The 14,839-nt window shown below is 37.3% G+C and overlaps 2 long non-coding RNA genes across 3 annotated transcripts; both read right to left on the reverse strand.

The window, feature by feature from the left end:
• Positions 1-1,323: 1,323 nt before the first annotated feature.
• Positions 1,324-10,247, reverse strand: LOC103470066 (uncharacterized). Of its 2 annotated transcripts, XR_534445.2 has the most exons (4): positions 10,064-10,247; positions 9,662-9,757; positions 5,820-5,971; positions 1,324-2,658 (listed from the first exon to the last, which is right to left on the reverse strand). It is a non-coding gene; the product is annotated as an uncharacterized LOC103470066 (long non-coding RNA). The 2 variants fall into 2 exon arrangements; XR_534444.2 differs by having other exon boundaries at positions 9,662-10,245.
• Positions 10,248-13,676: 3,429 nt separating this feature from the next.
• Positions 13,677-14,362, reverse strand: LOC108166586 (uncharacterized). The gene is made up of 3 exons (XR_001776940.1): positions 14,264-14,362; positions 14,059-14,176; positions 13,677-13,960 (listed from the first exon to the last, which is right to left on the reverse strand). It is a non-coding gene; the product is annotated as an uncharacterized LOC108166586 (long non-coding RNA).
• Positions 14,363-14,839: the final 477 nt, after the last annotated feature.

Raw genomic sequence — 14,839 nt, forward strand, 5'->3', positions numbered from 1 at the left:
TTTTTAGCAAAGATTGATAAAAGTTTTCTATCAGAAGAAGCTTGCAGCATTCATTCCTCCTGGACCAACATGTTGCCACAAGTTGTCGCTTGCATTGCATTGCTGACTTTGAAACTGTCCCTCATGAGAGCCACACTTTCAGTAATAATGGAAAGGAAAACTCTCCTTTAACAGGAAGAAACCTCCAGTAGAACCTGGCTGGGTATGAGCAGCTATTTCTCACGAACAACAAGCTTCAAGTTGCTGTTTCTTCTTCAGTGGATTCCTGTGCAGTGACTGTGCACAGAGGGCATTGTGGTTCAGCACATCATGAATGGTTTCTATATAAAACAATTTGGGTGTGATGATGGTGTGCAAGGTTCTTCTGGTTATTTAATCTCGTTTCTTTGTCACAATCTTATAAGAGAAAAAATATTTCTTTCCTTTTGATTATGGCTGCTTTCAGATCTTTAGAAATACATTTATAACAAATCTCTTCACAGTTCAGGTAAATACCATGTGGAAGTTCAAAACGTTCTTCCTCTTCCATTATATAAATTGTTTTGACATTTTCAAAACATGAGAGATATGAGAGATAACTAACTAGTAGATTTTCACTCACTGGAATAGCCTGTTGTTTGTCACTTTATTAGTTTTAAATACTGTAAAAAAATATCAGAGAAACATGCTAATTATCTATAAAGTTTTTGATATCAAGAAGATCATATAAATAAAATAATTACAGTACAGCAATTTGTTAACTGAACAGTTCATTAGTTTATTCCTTTATTGCTTACATTTTTATTGTTTTATGTTTAAAAGAGACATATGTGTTAAATGATGAATATAAATGCTGCATATTTGTCCTGACTGCATGTTTGCTGTCAACTCAGTAACTGTTAATAGACAAAACAAACCAGGACAGCATCATGATTTCAGAACCTTAAATAAAGAGCATCATAAGAGCTGAAGACAGGAGCAGCAGGGTGACACCGGGTCCAGTTGGTACGGCACCGTTACACAAGTCCTTGTCACAGCACTTTATGGGAGAAATGCATGCTGCTCTGGGCACGCAGCTCTTGGTAATCAGATCTGTAAGAGCAAGAAAACGTCTCAATAGTATTTGTAAATATGCTGTATGATGTCCATAAAGTTCTTATACAAAAAGTTAAATCTTTTTACAAGTGATCAATTCTATCAGCAGAGAGTCTCATACATTTAACAGCTTACCATTCACCTTCGCAGAAATACATCGGTCGAGACCATCAGGACAAGTTAGAATAAATGTGCAGTTACTGGGTTCAGTTGTGTAGCATGTGTAGCATCTCAATCCAGATGCTAAATGAAGAATTAAAAGAATTTGACATAATTATCAATGACAACAAAAACAAGCTAAGAACTTGACAGATGTGTGTCTTTCTTATTAAACTTACAAGCTGCTTAAATACAAATTTTCAGTTAAATGAAAAGAAAGTCTTAAAGCCTTTAATGGTAAAAACATAAGGAAATTGTTTGTACTGTTGAACACAGCATTAACACTGTTCAATCCAAACTCTTAATACAGAATTCAGTACATTAATGAGTTCATTTCTGTACTAATTGTTTTTACAGAAATGAGTAAATCAACCAATCTTCAACAAAAACAAGACTCAAAATTTGGTTTAAAATAAAAAAAATAAATAAAATCCAGTTCAAATGTTTTGTACACTAATAATGAGAGCTTTAAACAAATATATGACTTACAGCTTTGAATCAAGTCATAGAGATACTCCTAAACTTTAGGACAAAACCTGAATTGCTTATAAAACCTAATCTTTCTTTTATTTCTCCCTTTTTTGTTAAATTCAAATAATTCTTACCAATAGAAAAAGTTACAAACAGGACAAGAACTCCGTAAAGCTTCATGATGAACGTAGGCTGTGCGTAGAAAATTTTTTTTTCTTTTAGCCCTTTATTCTTTCACTTTATTTTTGTACGTAAACCCACTCTAACTTGACCTGAATATAAACTCCTCCTAAAAACTCAGCATTACTTTCAGTTCTGACTGGTGTTTATTCAGGATATTAGAATATGTCATTTAGAAAAAGAAACGTAAAAATGCCAAAGTCAGTAACTATTAACAGATTTTTATTGCACTGTATTTAAAAACAGTTTAAAGAAATAAAAAAATAACGTACTTTTAGTATTCCACTTCAAACTTATAGAAAATCAATCTGAAAGTGAGGCAAAATGCGTCTATTTCATATTTACACTCATGTTTGTAAAGGGAACATTTCAATGTAGTAAAGCTTATACATGTAATGATGCTATCACAATAAAGTGACTTATTAAATATAAAACCCTTATTTTCCAAACAAACTAATGTAAAAATATTTTGCAGGTTGAGAGGTTTAAACATTTAGTTAGCTACAGGTTTTAGCCATGATATAAAGAGGGGATAAATTCTTAAATATTTCAGGTTTAGAAAAAAATCTTTTAAACCTGAAACGCATGAATAAATCACAGGTGTTCTGCTTGATGAAGTCAAGTGGGAGGTTAATGCCGGTAAGTCTACCATCCCACTGTTTATTGATGGCATAACTGGAACCATCCCTGGAGTGATGTAGGCAGTAGTTTGATCCGTCCTTGGAGGGTGTGAAGGTCCAAGGCTTCCTTGTGGTAGACTTTGTACAGGTAGGGCTAAAGGCGGAGATGAAGTTTCAGGTAAAGTAGGGCTCATGGTGGAAAAGAGATGCTCAGATGGCATGGGGAGACTTGGTCTGACACCATCAAGAGCATGAATAGCTGTAGAGAGTCCAGCGCGCTTTAGCTTCTCTATTTCAGCCCTCCACTTCTCATCTCGTCGCAACAAACAGTCTACTACCTTAGCTTCAAATTCCTTAAAGGCTGTGTTCATGCATTGGTCCATGGCCTCGACATTTCTATCCATGTTTTGCTCCTTATTCAAAGCACTATCTACAGAGGCCCGGAAATCTTCTTCCAATGATGTAATCCTACCCCTCATGTTAGTTAAATCACTCCTAATATCTTTAATGTCTGACATAGGGATATATTCTTCCTCATCTTCCTCTCTTTCTTCAACTTCATTATCCGATACATAAAGGGAGCTAATCAGAGAAGTTATTTTACCTACAGGATTTCTCCTTGTAACCCAGGCTTCTCCTCCTCTGTTGTCAATTGCCTCTTCCTGATCTACAAGAAGACCTGCTCCACTTTCTTCCTCATCCTGATCAGTATCTTTTTCCTCAGCATGTTCTGATTGAGAGGTTGTGTCATTCATCTTGAAAAAAACACCCAAACAAATAAATTCAAATCTACAACAAGATTCTCTTTAACTGTGTCAACATATATATAGCACAAAACCTGAAATTATAATATCCTGGTCCCCATACCGGCCACCATTTTGTAAAATTCAGCTTCTATTTAAAGTGGAACACACAAATACACACAAGGGGGGATACTCCACAGGCATCGGGTAAAATATGTTACACCAGTTAAATTGACAACAAAAATAAATAGTCAACCACTCATAATGAAATTTTGTTTGACTTTTAGCAACAATGATTTATTACAAAAACCAAAACCTAAGAAAATAATAATAGCAATCTGGATAAATAAATCAGCAGCCAAAAATTCAAAAGTCCATGTCAGTAAAGAAACTCAAATGGTTAAATGTTCAAATATTCTCAATCCTTTTTAATACAAATATTGTCCACAAAAAAGTTCCATATCCTGGAAGTTCCAAGTTCCTCCCGTTTAATTCAAAATCCTAATGCAAAACAAAAAATCCAAAGCGTCCAAAACCCCCGCCCCAAAAAATTAGAAAAAAGAGTGGTACCACCAAAAATGCCCAAAAATAAACGTAAAGTTCAGATCTCACTGGGAATGTCTGTCCCAAAGAATGAGTGAGTCGCTGGGTAATCAAAGAATGAGTGAGTTGCTTGGAAATCAAAGAATGAGTGAGTCGCTGGGTAACCATAGAATGAGTGAGTCACTGGGTAATGAAAGAATGAGTGAGTCACTAGGTATCCAAAGAAGGAGTGAGACACWAGGTAAYCAAAGAATGAGTGAGTCGCTGGGTAATGAAAGAATGAGTGAGTCGCTGGGTAATCAAAGAATGAGTGAATTGCTTGGTAATCAAAGAATGAGTGAGTCGCTGGGTAACCATAGAATGAGTGAGTCACTGGGTAAAGAAAGAATGAGTGAGTCACTAGGTATCCAAAGAAGGAGTGAGACACTAGGTAATCAAAGAATGAGTGAGTCCTTGGGTAATCAAAGAATGAGTGAGTCACTATGTAACAAAAGAATGAGTGAGTCGCTGAGTAACCAAAGAATGAGTGAGTCGCTACGTAACCAAAGAATGANCAAAGAATGAGTGAGTCGCTGAGTAACCAAAGAATGAGTGAGTCACTAGGTAAACAAAGAAAGAGTGAGTCACTACGTAACCAAAGAAAGAGTGAGTCACTACGTAACTAAAGAATGAGTGAGACACTAGGTAACCAAAGAATGAGTGAGACACTAGGTAACCAAAGACTGAGTGAGTCGCAATGTAACCAAAGAATGAGTGAGTCGCTACGTTGTAAAATTCAGCTTCTATTTAAAGCGGATCTCACAAATACACACAAGGGGGATACTTCACAGGCATCGGGTAAAATATGTTACACCAGTTAAATTGACAACAAAAATAAATTGTCAACCACTCAGAATGAAATTTTGTTTGACTTTTAGCAACAATTATTTATTACAAAAACCACGACCTAAGAAAATAATAATAGTTATCTGGATTAAAAAATCAGTAGCCAAATATTTAAAAGTCAATGTCAGTAAAGAAACTCTGATGGTTAAATGTTCAAATATTCTCGATCCTTTTTAATATGAATATTGTCCACAAAAAAGTTCCATATCCTGGGAGACTCTCTCCCTTTTAATCCAAAGTCCCAATCCAAAACAAAAATTCCAACGAGTCCTCCATTTGCTGGGCCCAGGCCTCTCTCCCCCCGCTCCGCTCTCTCTGCCCCCTTACAGTCAGATTGCTGTCAAATAAACTAGTGCCTAAAAAATCCTTAAAAAAAAAAGACTACCGGAGTAATGTGCGACAATGCGTCATGTTGACGGGGTTTTTTTATTCCTCCAACTGATCAGCGTCACCCTGCGTATTGAAGCTTTTAGCCTGGCAGCATTACGCTCTTATGAAGATATGTTTTGACTGCATCTGTAAACTAAGTCCAAGCTTCATCCTGAGGGTCTGATAGAGGCGATCTCTGCCGCCGTCTGCATGTCGGTTCAGAGAGCCGCTGCTTAGTCAGCAGAGCTTCCTGCTGCGCATCGGGCGGAGGAGCAGCAGGTGGTTTTGTTGAATTCAACTGTAACCAAACGGGATCCGTTCATAGTAAGTTTGGTTCGTGATGTTCCAAAAGCACCATTGTGGTCAGTGTGATAATTTGACTCCTATACTAGTAGCTATCCAGAGATCATCAGCATCAGTGTTTGGAAAAAAAAAAGTCAGACCTTTGTGCAACGAACTTTTCTCCGCTGCTCACGAAGAATGATGTGTTTATTGCTCTTTTAATTCTGCATAATAGACTTAGTAAAAGAGGAGGAGGGGGGTGTCAATATTTGCTGTGAAAATAGCTGATAAAGCCTCCAAGTAGTTGTGAAGGGTTTTTGCGCTTACGTCACTATGACGTCGTCGCGACTAGTCGACATCGACTCAACTATTATTAATGTAGTCGACCTTAAAAAACATGTAGTCGTTCAACTCTTAATGTAAAGTAAATGCTTTTACTTTACAAGCGTTTTAAATTTGATCAGTTCTTGTTAAAAAGTAAATCTAATCTTACCTGCAGAGAAAGAGAGAAACAGGATCAGAACTCCGATAAGCTGCATTGTGAACTTGATCTGCACTTGATCAGCCCTTTGAATCAATCTGGGTCCTACAGACGGTTTTTAACCCTCTCTGGTTTCATGCAAGGTCCAACAGAGCACCTGTAATCTGAACAAACAGCCCACAGATGACGTCATTTACCTGGCAGTGAATTAGTTGAAAATCATAAATTATAATATCAGGTTTGTGCTGCAATTTAGAAGATGTTGGCTAGATAAACAAAAACAAACATAAAACATTTAATATAAACTGCTCTAAATAAGTAAGTTTAAAACAAGAATTGCCAAGAGGACACAAATAAATAGGAGGAAATAGCAACAACAAAAAAGAGAAAGAAAGTAAAATAATTCTCTTGTCACTCAAAAAAAACAGTCAAACTGCAGTTCTAGTTCCAGTTTACATTGACAATAGCAAATGTAGAAAAGTACAAGTGAAACTGAGCACAACAACGTGAGAGAAAACTGTGGATTAAACAGGAAAGGTCAAGTAACCATTTTGGCAACAATAAATCAACAATAATCAATTTTAATGGATATAAAANACCAAAGAATGAATGAGTCACTGGGTAATGAAAGAATGAGTGAGTCACTAGGTATCCAAAGAAGGAGTGAGACACTAGGTAATCAAAGAATGAGTGAGTCACTATGTAACAAAAGAATGAGTGAGTCGCTGAGTAACCAAAGAATGAGTGAGTCGCTACGTAAYCAAAGAATGAGTGAGTCACTACATAACCAAAGAATGAATGAGTCACTGGGTAATGAAAGWATGAGTGAGTCACTRGGTAACCAAAGAATGAGTGAGTCGCTGGGTAACCATAGAATGAGTGAGTCACTGGGTAATGAAAGCATGAGTGAGTCACTGGGTAATGACAGCATGAGTGAGTCACTACGTAATTAAAGAATGAGTGAGTAACTACATGACCAAAGAGAGTGAGTCACTACATGACCAAAGAATGAGTGAGTCGCTGAGTAACCAAAAAATGAGTAAGTCACTGGGTAACCAAAGAATGAGTGAGTCGCTGAGCAATCAAAGAATGAGCGAGTCGCTACATAACCAAAGGATGAATGAGTCACTGGGTAATGAAAGAATGAGTGAGTCAATAGGTAACCAAAGAATGAGTGAGTCGCTGGGTCAACCATAGAATGAGTGAGTCACTTGGTAATGAAAGCATGAGTGAGTCACTGGGTAATGACAGCATGAGTGAGTCACTACGTAATCAAAGAATGAGTGAGTCACTACATGACCAAAGAATGACTGAGTCGCTGGGTAATCAACGAATGAGTGAGTCACTACATAATCAAACAATGAGTGAGTCACTACGTAATCAAAGAATGAGTGAGTCACTACATGACCAAAGAATGAGTGAGTCGCTGAGTAACCAAAGAATGAGTAAGTCACTGGTAACAGAAGAATGAGTGAGTCGCTGAGTAACCAAAGAATGAGTAAGTCACTGGTAACAGAAGAATGAGTGAGTCGCTGAGCAATCAAAGAATGAGTGAGTCGCTACATAACCAAAGAATGAATGAGTCACTGGGTAATGAAAGAATGAGTGAGTCACTAGGTAACCAAAGAATGAGTGAGTCGCTGNACAACGTGAGAGAAAACTGTGGATTAAACAGGAAAGGTCAAGTAACCATTTTGGCAACAATAAATCAACAATAATCAATTTTAATGGATATAAAAATCATATAATAATTCAGCCATCAATTACAATATGAAGTGTGTTGCTGTGGTGTTTTTCTCATTTATGTCAGCGTCTCCTCTGACTTTCTGGGGGATATGAATAGTGCTGGTTGTAATAATTAGGGGTTCAAATGTCACATTAATCAATTAATAAATGCTGTATGAACAGATAGAAAGTTAGTCTTTGGAAGGAGTCCAACATCTTGATTTGACAATTCCAGCTTGTAAGCGTTTTTGTGCACACACCTCTTTCAGATCTGCCTGAAAGGATTCATGCCACTGGCAGATCTAGGTTCAAAATAATCTCTTTGTTATATCAATATGCTTCTTTTAATTGGATTAAGGTTTTGCAGTGGCAGAGTCATGACTGGATTCTAGATGGAGCTAAAGATTATTCAGGGAGTCCTTCTACCACATTAACATTTTACTTAAGTAAAAGTAAAAAAAAAGTACTAGCTTTTAAAAATACTTAAGTATTAAAAGTAAAAGTACTTGCTGAATACATAACCTAATCGCTAAAATCTCTAAGTGTGCCGATCGTATTTAATTTTAATACATCAGAAATGTGCCATTTTAATGAACAATGCCACAGATTAAACATTTTCTTATTGTGTTTACAGTTTAGACTTGGATATGATTCTATGAATCATAATTTCAGGGATGGAAACATCTTGTCTCCTGCATTTATTTAGAAAGATATCCAACTGAAAGGGGATGGAATGAAGGTGTGTGGGGGAGGACATCCAACCAAGGAGCCATGTAGCAGAGTTGTAATCAAGACCACAGAACCCGAGACCAAGACCAGCGCCCTGCGCTACATGACACAATAAAATTAAGTTTACCTATCAAAATTGGTTCTCAGATTGATATGAAAGATCCACAGTCCCACCTAGATATTAAATACTTAGAGCTGAAATATATTTAACCAGTATCAATTAAAACTCATTTCATTCTGTTTTGCTTTCATCGCTGTGCTACAATCCGCAGAGGTCTCCTGCTATCCCTAGAAAAATAACGCGCTGGGCGGTTGCGCATGTCAGAAACCACAACTGAAACATAGCAACTAACGGTAAACAGTTCAACTATGAACACTATCCAACGGCGCAACAAGCAAGAAGTAACCAAGCAGCAGGAGCATCGTGACTGTTCTCATCCTCCCTCCCACTGCAATGTTTGCCACCATGACAGGAGACGAAATCAATCAATAAGCAATGAGCATGCTCTGTGTTCATAATTTCAACTTTTACTTATTCGGCGATTAAATAAATGTGTGTGTGTGTGTATATATATATATATATATATATATATATATATATATATATAGCTACTGCAGTGTACACAAGAACAAAGAACACGGCTGTCACTGAGGCTTCAGTCCTTTAGGACTTAGTAAAGATCCGTCCAGAAGAATCGGATCGTTCCTGAATGTCATATCACTATATTGCAGACTTTGGTCACAGCGTTGTCCCATGCAACACCTCAGTCAACACACAGTAATTCAGGGCATGAGTGACAACTTTTTTTCATCGCGGATGCAACATATTTTAGCTGATTTTACATGTCGCCATATCTTATGATTTATGCAGCTATTATCGATTAGACAGACATATTCTCCCGCTCAGAGAAAACCACTGCACATTTCTTGGAGCTCCGAGTGCGAGTAAAGGGGGAGGCGAAGGGTGACAACAGACACACGCAAGTCACGTTATACTTGGATTTTACGACGCCACGTTAAGTCCCTGAACTTCACATTTTAACGGAAAAAATTCTTAATGCGACTTGGATGTAACGAGTAACGCGACAGTTTTCTAGAAATGTAGTGAAGYAGAAAGTACAGATACTTGCTGTAAAATGTAGTGGAGTAAAAGTAGAAAGTACCCATTATTAAATCTACTTAAGTAAAGTACAGATACACGAAAACTCTACTTAAGTACAGTAACAAAGTACTTGTACTTCGTTACTTCCTACCACTGATTTACAGCACGAGTGGTCATAGTAGAAACAATGCGGTTAGCTCCTCTACTGGTATGTCCATGACTCTATAACAAATTTGAGTTAGCTTTTGAACATATTTTCTAATATTTTTTCAGAAGAGAACCAGATCGAAAGACTTACCACAGCGGAGCACTGAGCAGACTGTGGAGAATTTCCGGTTTCCTGTCGTCTATGGCAACCATAGAGGGCGCTAAAAAAACACCCATCACAGGGCAACTACGACACAAATTTTAGCAAGAATTTCACTAATACCCGTTACATAAAAGTAAAAAAAATATTTGGTAAATGACGACTCAAGTACTGAGCAACTAACCAGAACATATGAATTAATATTTAAAAACAACGTCATCAGATTCACATCAGAACTTCTGAACAGATATTGTAGCTGCTAAAATCCTATATTTTAGGCTACTGGTTGTTCTTGAAAGGCATTGGTTTTACGTGCGCTAGATTCATAATGCCGATCTTCCGTTTGACATAAAATAAAGTCATTTATTGTCAGAACAATGTCCATTGCCTTACTGTTTCCATTTAGATCCACATAAATTCGACCTACATCCAAACTAAGCACAGTAGAAAACTGTTTGCCTCAGCCTATTAACAACACCTGAACAGAATCATGGTTGACCTTAAATAACCCATCCCCCCATCAGACACTCAGAACTCAAAACTAAATACGCCCCCTGGTGGCGATATATCCATCCATTTTCTTGCACCCTTGTCCCTTAGAGGGGTCGGGAGGGTTGCTGGTGCCCATCTCCAGCTAGCGTGCCGGGCTAGAGGCGGGGTACACCCTGGACAGGTCGCCAGTCTGTCGCAGGGCAACAGAGAGACACACAGGACAAACAACCATGCACACACACACACACACACACACACTCACACCTAGGGGCAATTTGGACAGACCAATTAACCTAACAGTCATGTTTTTGGACTGTGGGAGGAAGCTGGAGTACCTGGAGAAAGCCCACGMATGCACAGGGAGAACATGCAAACTCTATGCAGAAAGACTGGGGCCGGGAATGGAACCCAGAACCTTCTTGCTGCAAGGCAACAGCTCTACCAACTGCGCCACTGTGCAGCCCCGGTGATATACCCAAGAAAGGATAAATGGCTCCTACAGATATGCTCTTATTTAAAACAAATGTTTTAAATGAGTTATGTATCTTTTGAATGTCTTTGATCTGTGCAATCCTTTTGATGTGTGATGCATGTTTTCAGCCCAGGTACCCCTTACAAATTAGTTATTGATTTCAATGGCGTTTTAACCTTAAGACGACGAAATTAAATAAAAAAATGATGGTAGTGCATATAGGCAGTAACAAAAACAGGAAATGGTTACCAAGGTGAAAACGACATGTGCAAAGTTTACACGCAATGGAGCTTGCACACTTTACCCAAACCTGAGGGAAATTATTTAAAAAGCAACTTACCTCCCTTAAGGTTATAGTATCTGAGAAGTCACATTGACCGATAATATTGTCTGTATAACGAACATAGGCAAAACAAAGCATATTTATTTAAACAAAATATGTACACAAAAAACATTAAGCTATGGAAAAAATATATTTCATAGGAACACTGTTAGAATTGCAGTCAAAATTCAATTAATTTCAATTCAGTTTTTTTATATAGTCCCAGTTGAGAATATGCCATTTAGGAGCATTTAAAAACTACGACAGAAAAACCTCCAGCAGAACCAACATCCTCCACATGAGCAGCCATCTGCTGTGACGACTGGAGCTGCAGAAGACACACAAAAAGCAAACAGACTTTGATACACAGGCTTTGATAAATTAAAAGAGGACTTCAGGACCATGTTGCAGACCAGTGCACAATCTGGAATAAACAAAGTGATTCGAGTTTTAGTCATCCTGCCTCTTTAAAGGGGTGAAGGCAGCACACCCACATCTTCCCATATTTTAATGGTTTTGTTTAAACATAAAGATCCACTTGAACACAGATTCATTCCTTGCTTGGAGAAGCACCTCATGATTACTCTGGTAACATACAGACTGAGGCCTAACAGGAATGAACTAACAAGAATGGAAACATAACAAGACATCTTGTAATTAATTTAATCTTCTGAGAGCTAAAATAAGACTCAAAGTGCTAACAGACATCATAAAGGTTTGTTTGTAGAAGATTTGGAAAAGCTAACTGGGAAACAGTGTAAGTGGAAGCAAAGGTGAACTCTTTGGGTGTTGGTGAACACGTTTGGAGGAAGAATAAGTTTAACACGCCAAAAGTGACATTTGGGCTCAATATGAGCTGTCTAACAAGATATAGCAATGTCAAACCTCAACTGAAACAACAGCACAAGTTTTATCCTTTAGCATTAACAAGCTCTGGACTTTATTTTTTTTTACATCTGCTTAAAGAGAACTATATGAATGCATGTCACAATTTGTACATTTGTCCTTGTAAAAAATATTAAAAACCATGCAGAATTTTCTTTTGATTGTACAGTTATGCACCACTTTGTGCTGGTCTGTCACATAAAATTTGTGTAAAATGCATTGAAATTTTGTGACAGCATATTTAAAAAAATCAAGACCTATGAATACTGATTGGTTTTTATGCTTAAAATACATTAAATACATTTGCCAAATGAAGAAATAATTAATATATTATTCTGATTCAGAAAATAAATTATTTTCTTAGAGCAGTTTTTAGTATTACCACAAGAGGGCGCCAACATGTTTCTTTTAAATAGGGAGATTTTTGTCTCAAAACCAAACTGCAAGCAATTTTGAAACCCACAATGATTTCAGTATTTTTCCTTTTGTCTTGCAGGCAGTTTGCTATTGTTATGAAGCAAAAAGTAGTTGCTAGAATGCTGTGTATCTGAGGCGAATTGTTCAGGGTTTCAATGGGTCTCTTCTCATGTCCTTCATGTCATAACCTGCTGGTTAAAAACCATCTCAGCCGAAGATTTGACTGTAATACCAAATTGTTCCATTATTAACTGAAACCCTTCCTTCCTAGTCAGATATTATGCTGGGATGCAACCACCAATGAAATTTCCCACGTTCATGCAAAATATAAATGTATAAATGCTTGATAATTTGTTGTTTGTGCTCTTTTGTGATGCTAAAACACAATTTATTAATCTCCAGGTGGTTCAGATTGCACAGAAGTTCTCAGAACTCCATGAAAGAGACGTGGCTCCAAGGGTTCTTGAGCTGGCAGGGAAAGTTSTTGGTACCGGAGACCCCATCATAAGGCCTTTGTGGTGGATCGCCAAAGACGACGAGGCAGCCTTCAAGATTGACTCCCAGTTTCTGATTGGGGATGATCTTTTGGTGGCTCCAGTGTTGGAGCCAGAAAAACTAGAGAGGGACATCTACCTCCCAGCAGGCCAGTGGAAAGGCAAAAAAAGAACGTACAAAGGTCCCTTGCACCTCACGGACTACCCGGTGACTCTGGATGAGTTGGCTTACTTTTATTGGGTTGAGACATAAAAAATAACTTTACATAAGGTTGCACTGACAAATGCACTGTATCTTCAGCAAGTAAGCCAGTAAATGACAGAGAATGTTTGCTTTCTGAAGGGAAAGTTCAATTTTTGGTGAATGTTGAGTCTATGCCTCCAACAAGCTGCTCTTCTTGCCTAAATAAATGATTTTTTGTTGAGATGCACCAATCAGGCCTTTACTGACCAACACAGATGTCTGGTTTTCTTTGACGTTAGACCTGTCAATTTACATTTTTCCCCTAAGAACTTTAAACACTTAGAAAAAAACATGTCATGTTAGAAAACTTAATTCAGGTCCAGAACTCCAACACAGTAAAAACTGCTGGGTTAAAAATAACCCAATTCGTAACCCAGCGCTGGGTCATATATGGACCGACCCAGCGCTGGGTTGTTTTAACTCAACTGGGTTGGGTTGAGGGTTTGACCCAGCACATTGGGTCATGGCAACTAACCAAACGTTGGGTTAAATTGACATGTTTTAATTGATCTAAAATTGGGTTGAAACTCATAACCCAACATAAGGGTTATTGTACCACTATAGTTGGGTTAAAATTAAAAAAGATTTATTTTGAATTTCACTATATAAAAACAGGATTGAAAACAATATGAATTTAAAACTTCTTTTATTTCCATGTGATACATATATAGAGCCAGCAGATTTCACTTACAAAAGTTACAAAACATAAGTAAGTTGTTTCAAAAGTATATAGTTAAATCACTTTAACTCATTTGGCTACAACTCCAGAAGTATCTGTTACTACACATTAGAAAACATTTCATGTAAAAAGTCTGTTTTAAAGCAAACTACAAGTAAAACTTTCAGCCATTAAACAAGGAGCATTTTTAACGACACTTTAGCATTTTTGCCTGTCTCCCTGCATGAGGACATATGGGTTCCATGTTGTCACATTTTGTAGATGTGCCACCAGGTTTGTCCCAACCTGATGGATAGAGAAGACAGAAAAAACAGGCCATTAGTGATGCACTTATTTAAACAGCAAACAATTTGAGCATGATTCAGAGATGAATGTTGACTTACAGGCTGGATATCAATGAAACCTTCTGAACTTCCAGGTTGATAGGTCTGAAACTTCTCCCAAATGAGTAAGGTGGAGCCGGTAGGAGTACTGGCAGCAGCTGCAGGACTACATCTTCTACTGTATCAAACATAAGCTAGTGTTAAAATGTTTTAGTAACTAGAAAGCATGAAAAATGTAGAGAACATTTCTTCTGAGCTTCAATACCTTGAGGGAGCAGACTCCTGTTCTTCGCCATACAGAAGGTCTTCGTTGAGAACGAAGAGTTTGGGTTTGGCTCAATTCTCCTGAAGATCCTGGATGTAAAATTACAAAATCTATCAGAAAAGACAAAATCACAAATCAAACTTTCAGAAAGACTGAATTCAATCTTATATATGTCTCCACCAGTGGTGGAGAAAGTACTCAAAAAATTTACTTAAGTAAAAGTACAAATACACAGACAAAAATGTACTYAAGTAAAAGTCAAAGTACCACATTRACATTTTACTTAAGTAAAAGTAAAAAAGTACTGGCTTTTAAAAATACTTAAGTATTAAAAGTAAAAGTACTTGCTGAATGCATTGCCTAATCACTAATATCATTAAGTGTCCCAATCATATGATCATATGCCACAGATAAAACATGTTTTTATTGCATTTATTCTGTAACATAGTTTTGACTTAGATATGTGATTCTATGCATCATAATTTCAGGGATGGAAACATCTCGTCTCCTGTCCTAACATAACATGAACTTCACTTTTTTTGCCACACATTTATTTTGAAAGAAATCCAACTGGCA

Source organism: Poecilia reticulata, linkage group LG9 (genome assembly GCF_000633615.1).
Source record: "Poecilia reticulata strain Guanapo linkage group LG9, Guppy_female_1.0+MT, whole genome shotgun sequence".
Taxonomy (NCBI): domain Eukaryota; kingdom Metazoa; phylum Chordata; class Actinopteri; order Cyprinodontiformes; family Poeciliidae; genus Poecilia; species Poecilia reticulata.